General features: G+C 51.2%; 1 long non-coding RNA gene across 1 annotated transcript; it reads right to left on the reverse strand.

Moving 5' to 3' along the window:
- Nucleotides 1-1822: 1822 nt before the first annotated feature.
- On the reverse strand, nt 1823-2415 carry LOC137839753 (uncharacterized). The gene is made up of 3 exons (XR_011085924.1): nt 2313-2415; nt 2041-2096; nt 1823-1954 (listed from the first exon to the last, which is right to left on the reverse strand). It is a non-coding gene; the product is annotated as an uncharacterized lncRNA (long non-coding RNA).
- Between the last annotated feature and the right edge of the window lie 3638 nt (nt 2416-6053).

Below are 6053 nucleotides of genomic sequence, written 5' to 3' on the forward strand. Positions count from 1 at the left end.
GGACGTGCGTGTTCCGCCCACGCTGGATTTATTTGCACCTTTGAAAAGACACCGTATTGCCGCAGATGTGGCAAAGAGTACTTTTGGGCATCTGAGACGGAAGGATGTCCAAAGCATCACGTCACCTGCTCTGGTCGGCATGGTGGTGGGACGTTGAGGTCAACCGCTTTGGGGTTGGCTGAATCTTTGGTCGCAGGATGCCACACACTTGAAGACAGAAGCAGAAAAGCAGAGCTAAATGCAAAATGTACTCACCGGTGACTCCAATTTTTGCCCCCCCTGAAGAAATGGATGGACGGGTGGCCCCGGCTGGCCGGTGGGACTCTTGTTATTCTGACCCTTTTTAGTGCGCGTTTGGGGAAACAACCGTTTTTTGTGGCGCTCTCTTCTGGTTCAAGAGTGCCCTGCATGCGAATTTGCCTTTCCTGCCTTCTGATTGGATGAGCGCCGGTGTGACGCGGTGCCTCTGTCACCGTGGTGGGGGGTATACGTCGGCATCGGAGCGTCTGCCAACGTCTGAGACCGGCTGGCAGTGTATCGGAGGTGTCGAGTGCGGTGCCGCTGGAGCTCACTCACCAGCTGGTGTTAGGGCCACAGAATGAAGGCCAAGGAGAAGAATAGAAAGAGAAACAGAAACTTCTCCTCCAATTGTTTGATTTGTCTCTTCTGAGCTTCGATGAATTCTTTCAGCTCTTTGTTCCTCTAGGACGGACAAATGGAAAGTGGCCTTCAAAAGCCAGTAAGCGTGCAAGTAAGTGCCGGGCTGGCTTTGGGCCCTTACATGTTGCGCGCTGTGCAGCAGATCCATTCTCTCTTGGAGGATGCAAGCGTCGCGCTCCATCAACTCGCACATCAGGGCTCGCTTCCATTGGTCCACGGCGCTCCTAAGCTCTTCTCTCTGATCCGCCGTCAGCACGTCATTCACGCCAGCGTGGCTGGCTTTTTCGCCGTCCGTGGCGGGGCAGTCCCGCTGCGGTAGCGCCTCGTACAACATGGCCTCCAGCTCCAGGATCCTCTGGGCCGCAATCCTCGTCCATCAGTGGTCCGGCGGGAGATTTGAGGGCGGCTTACCTTATGAGCCTGGTCCATGGAACGCTTCCTGAAGTCCAACTCTTCATCCAGGTAGCCCTTCTGCTTACAGAACATATCCTAGCACAGCTCAAAGTCAGAATTGTTGGGGCACATTGCCGGAGTTCCCCTTGGCTGATGTCGCGTGTCTGTCTACCTTCTTACTTTCAATGTCCAACATCTACTGTTGAAGTGCTGACTTGGTCACTTTGATGTATTCTAACCACTGAGGAAAGGCTGCTGTCACATAAGCAGAATGCGAGAGCGTGCGTGGACGTGCGCGTTACCTTCTCGGCTAGGGTGAGAAGGATCCTGGCGTGAATCACGACCACCTGCTCCTCGTTGGTGAGATTCTGCAAGAGCCCAAAGGCACAGCGTCAACAAGCTTCTTTCAGCGCAAAGCCTTCCAAAAGTCACATTTGAGCCGCCGAGTCTCGTGGAGTGCGAACATAAGGAGTTCGACATACACTTACGGCGTTATCGCCCAGGATGTCCAGCTTCTTCATCAGATCACTGATGCGATGTCCGGGGGAAAGGCGCAAGGAGAAATGTAAGGTGTTCTGGGACCTCGGGTTAAGGTTAGGGTTGCGAGGGACGTGTTACGTACGCTCACGCCCTCGGCCTCGCAGTAGATCTGCAAAGGGCTGAGGCCGTCTGGGAAACGGACTTACAGAAACTTCAAGACGGGGGAGCGCCACTCCCTCTCCTGAAAGGCAGAGGCATGCATCCGTCCGTCCGTCCGTCTGTCACATCTCTGGCCTCAACACGCTTGTGCGAGTCTTCCCACCTCCAGCTCCAGGATGCGGAACTCAAGCAGTTCGTTTTGGTCTCGGATATCCTGGATGTGCTCTTTCAGACGCGCTTCTTCCGCCTCCATCCGCCTGACCTGAAAAGACAGTCAGACCTCATCTGCGGGGCTTCCCGACGGGTGTGACGCCAAGCGACTCCGCCCAGCGCCTTTCTTTCCGTCACCTTTTCGGCCAACTGCTGATTGCTCTGACGCAGCAGCTGCTTCTCCACTTGACATTCTAGAAGAGACAAACGCGTGGACAGCTTTGGAATGTTGTGTCATTTTCATCCACAAATTCTTTGGTTGACTGGAAAATGACATTTGCTTTTCTCCGCATTTTCCCAGCCACGTTCGGGGGGGGGGGGGGGGTTGGTCCAGTAATGCCAGACGAATGAGTGACTGAAGAATGTAGCTATTTTGTCTGAGAAAAAGGTGTGCTCATTGATGAGCTTACCTGTCCTTGTTGCTTCAGCGCTGACTCCAGATCTGCTACTCTGCTTTGATAGTGACCCATTTCTACCATCAGCTTTTCTCTGGTCTGAAAGGAGGAGGAGGAGGGAGGCTCCTCCTCCTCCTTTCAGACCAGAGAACACCCGAGGCTGGGTGAGAACGGGGAGGCTGCGACCCGGCCGGGGGTTGCGGGAAGGGGCGCCACCTTGATCTCCTTCTCGGCGTCGTAGTCCCCTCCGCTGGTCTGGGCGAGCAGAGCGTAGGCTCGTTGCAGCGCTTGATATTCTTGCGTCAGCTGGCGGTAGCGAAGCTCCGCCTCCTCATGCACACACCAATGCAACACAGCACTAGTACCAGAATCAGTCAGACCGGCGACAAAGCACCCGCGACGCAAAGACGAGTCCGATTCCAGGCTGAAGAGGAATGTTTGGCGCCAATACGCTGGCAGAAATGGCGGGCTACCTCTTCGGGTTCCGTGTCGGGGGTTCTGTCGGTGTGAAAAGACAAGGACGATCCGTCCGAGTCCACCAACACGTCTTCGTCGTAGCCGTAAAATGTTTCGATGACCTGCGGGCGCGGAAGCAAACATCTCTCTGAACAAACTGAAGCGACACCTCACGATGAATCGACGAGAGGAACGATAGCGAGAAAAAGGCCATTTCATCTTGCGCAACACCAAGCAGCCGCAAACAAACAGACTCACCTTGCAGGACCTCACGCTTTGTTCCTCCTCAGAGATTCTCGACGTCGGTATCGTAGCAGCAAATCTCTCTCCTGTCGACACAAATAATCCGCCTTTGAGATTCTTTGGATGCAAAGGGAACGAACGGCTCCGGCGCAGAAACAAACGCGACTCACAATGACATTTCTGACATGAGCTCCTGTCTCCAGAGCCTGAAAAACACGTCACCGGCGATGATTGGAGGGACGCTCGTCTTTTCCAAAAGTGACAACTACAGGGTGTGTCAGGGTTTTCCAGATTATCTTTATCGTATGATTATGTTGCTTTGACTTTGACTGCAACCTGTAATAAATAATATTATTTATCCCTTATTTATCCCTATCATAAGCGATAGCAACTTCCTACACAAAGTTGTAAAACACCCCTTGCTATGTTTTGACTAGAGGTCAAGGGCTTTCTCCATTCAATCCACGCTTACACCCACCCTGTTTCTCTTAATAAAAATGCTCGTGCAGGAGCCGAGAGTCAGACTTCATTCGTACAACGGATGGACTCTCCACCTGCAGGTGTCCAAAAGAACTTACTTGTCTCCCATGTGGTTCTTCCAAAATAAGTTGGAGCGAGCGCAACTCTAACAGGGTGCATTTTGCCGCTAGCTGCCTACGGACAATGACGTCGCGCTCGCGGCTAATGGTTGACGGGCTGAGCAGCCGGGCGAGTCCGTCGTTTTCAGCGCACAGCGAGTGGCAAAGGCGCTGACAAAACGGGAGCTTTGAGCTGCTGAAAACGGCAAAACAAGTCTAAAGCGTGTTCAAACGCGTGCGCACAATGCTCCTGCTTGAAAGGTCGGAATTTAAGGGGCCAATTTTTTGGATGGTGGCCGCCGGCCAAGCTTTGGACGGAAAAGGTTTCCTGGCGACAGCGAGCGAGCGCGGCGCTGCCGTACGTGCACCGAGTCGCCTGCCTGAAGACCTTGGACAAGTCGTCGATGATGTGCCGCTGCTCCACAACTTGAAGGAACTCCATTTCACCGTCCTGCTGGCCGCAACCGCGGTCCAGGTCATTGAGCGAACTAGGCCTTCTCTGTGGAACACAAATGCAGTAGACTCTGTTGGCACGCCGCCGTTGTCCACGTCGACTTACCAAGCTTGCCATCTCCTCGTTCTCCTGGGTGACAAAGCGCACTTTGTTTTCAAGGCGACACAGCACCAGCGAGAGTTCTTCATTCTTCCTGCTCAGGCGTTTGTTTTTGTACAGGAGTGGCAGAAACTGGCTTTCTGTTTCTCTCAGTCGCTTTAGCTGCAAGCATGAAGTGCGGGATGTGAAAGACGCACAACACGCGGGCCAGAACGTATCCATTCCTTTTGCATCGGTTTGAACGGAATCGTGGCATTGGCTCCCAATAAAAGACATCTACCAGGCAACCGACTCGCCGCGCCGCTCAACTAATAAGCAAGCGCAATGGGTGCCTCGCTGGATGGCACGCATCAAAGGTAGCGCAAACCTTCAAGCGTGCCGTCAATAAATTACCAGTTCATCGCGCTCTTCAGAAAGCAGGGCGTTTCGATCCTCCAGTTTCCTGATGACTGCGCTGAGCTCAGCGATTTTCAGATGAAACCGTCGCGTGTCCCGATCCTCCTGAGACTCAAAACGCCCCGCAACACACACACACAACCACTCGTTCAAAGTTCAAAACTGTTTTTGTGCTACCTTCCTCCAGCAACGAACTAAGTCATGCGTACTGCAAGTGTGTGATGAGGTGGCTTACGCTATGAAGAGGATTGCTAGTAGCGGCGTTGACCCCACTTCCAGGGTAGTTTAGGCCCGCCCTTTGGGAATCCCTCAGGGCAGCGATCTGCTGCTCGGCAGCCTGAGTCTGCAGCTGAAGGCGGTGGACGTGGCCGGCCCCAGGGCTTTATCCAAAACACTAACCGCTCTGTCTTTCAGCTTGATCTCATCCATCTGGATGTACAAACGGGGAGCGTTCAGGCAGGCGGGCAAACTCATTTGCCAGAATTGTGACAAAAACAAAGAGAGCAACCGGCCAATTTTTTTCTTGAATCGACTAGAACACCTTTGCTGTGACAAAAGCGAAGCGAGCAACCGGACATTTTCTTCTTGTGAAATAGAATAGAATGCCTTAGGTGTCATTGCACTGCAGGTATACGACGAAATTGGGAACATAGCCATGCACCGCGCATCTGATCAGTCCTACCAGTCAGCGGATCTCCCTCTCGCAGTCTCTCTTGGTTCGGCTCAGCTCCTCCCGATGCTGGTGATGAGCCGATCGGAGCTCGTCCGCTCGGGACTGCCAGGCCTGCTGGGCCGCTGCCACGGTTTGTGACAATAATAGCATTTAAGAAGAAAATTAATGCACTTTATATTATTAATTCTAACTTCTTATATGTAAATCTAGCACTTAACTGTCGGAGTGCTTCACCCCACTTGATTGCTTTAAAAAGATTAACAACTTTCTTAAAACGAATAAAAATGTCTTACTCTATTTAGATTTGCCCAGTAATTAATTTGGAAGGCAAGTCTATTTTTCGATCGTCTCCTGTTTAACTTTTGACGCGGCCCGACAAATTTAGGAACTGGGGCGCGCCCGACCGACAATCGAAATACTTTTATCCTTCACCAATTCTGAAAATCTATTTTAACCATCGTCGTTATTTTATTTAGAGGAAGTAAATTTTCAAACGAATTCACTTTTAACGAAATTCACTCTTCCCTTAAATATCTACGAAAGTTATTTAATTCTCTAACATGTTCGGAGTTACGTTTTACGCGGCCCGTCAAAAGGGGGAACGGGCCTGCGCCCTTCAAATAATTAAATTACTTTCAGTTCTACACCAAACTAATAATCCAATTTAAACACTTCCGTTAATTTATTCAGACGAAGCAAACTTTAAAACGAATTGAAATTCACTCGTGTCTCAAATAACTACGAAAGTTATTCAATTCTCTACAATTGTCTGATGTTACTTTTATTTATTACGGTCCTATGTTATACCATAATAACCCCCCGCACATTAATCAAATCGTCAAATCAACCCCAAACCA

Source organism: Syngnathus scovelli, chromosome 20 (assembly GCF_024217435.2).
Source record: "Syngnathus scovelli strain Florida chromosome 20, RoL_Ssco_1.2, whole genome shotgun sequence".
In the NCBI taxonomy this organism is placed as follows: domain Eukaryota; kingdom Metazoa; phylum Chordata; class Actinopteri; order Syngnathiformes; family Syngnathidae; genus Syngnathus; species Syngnathus scovelli.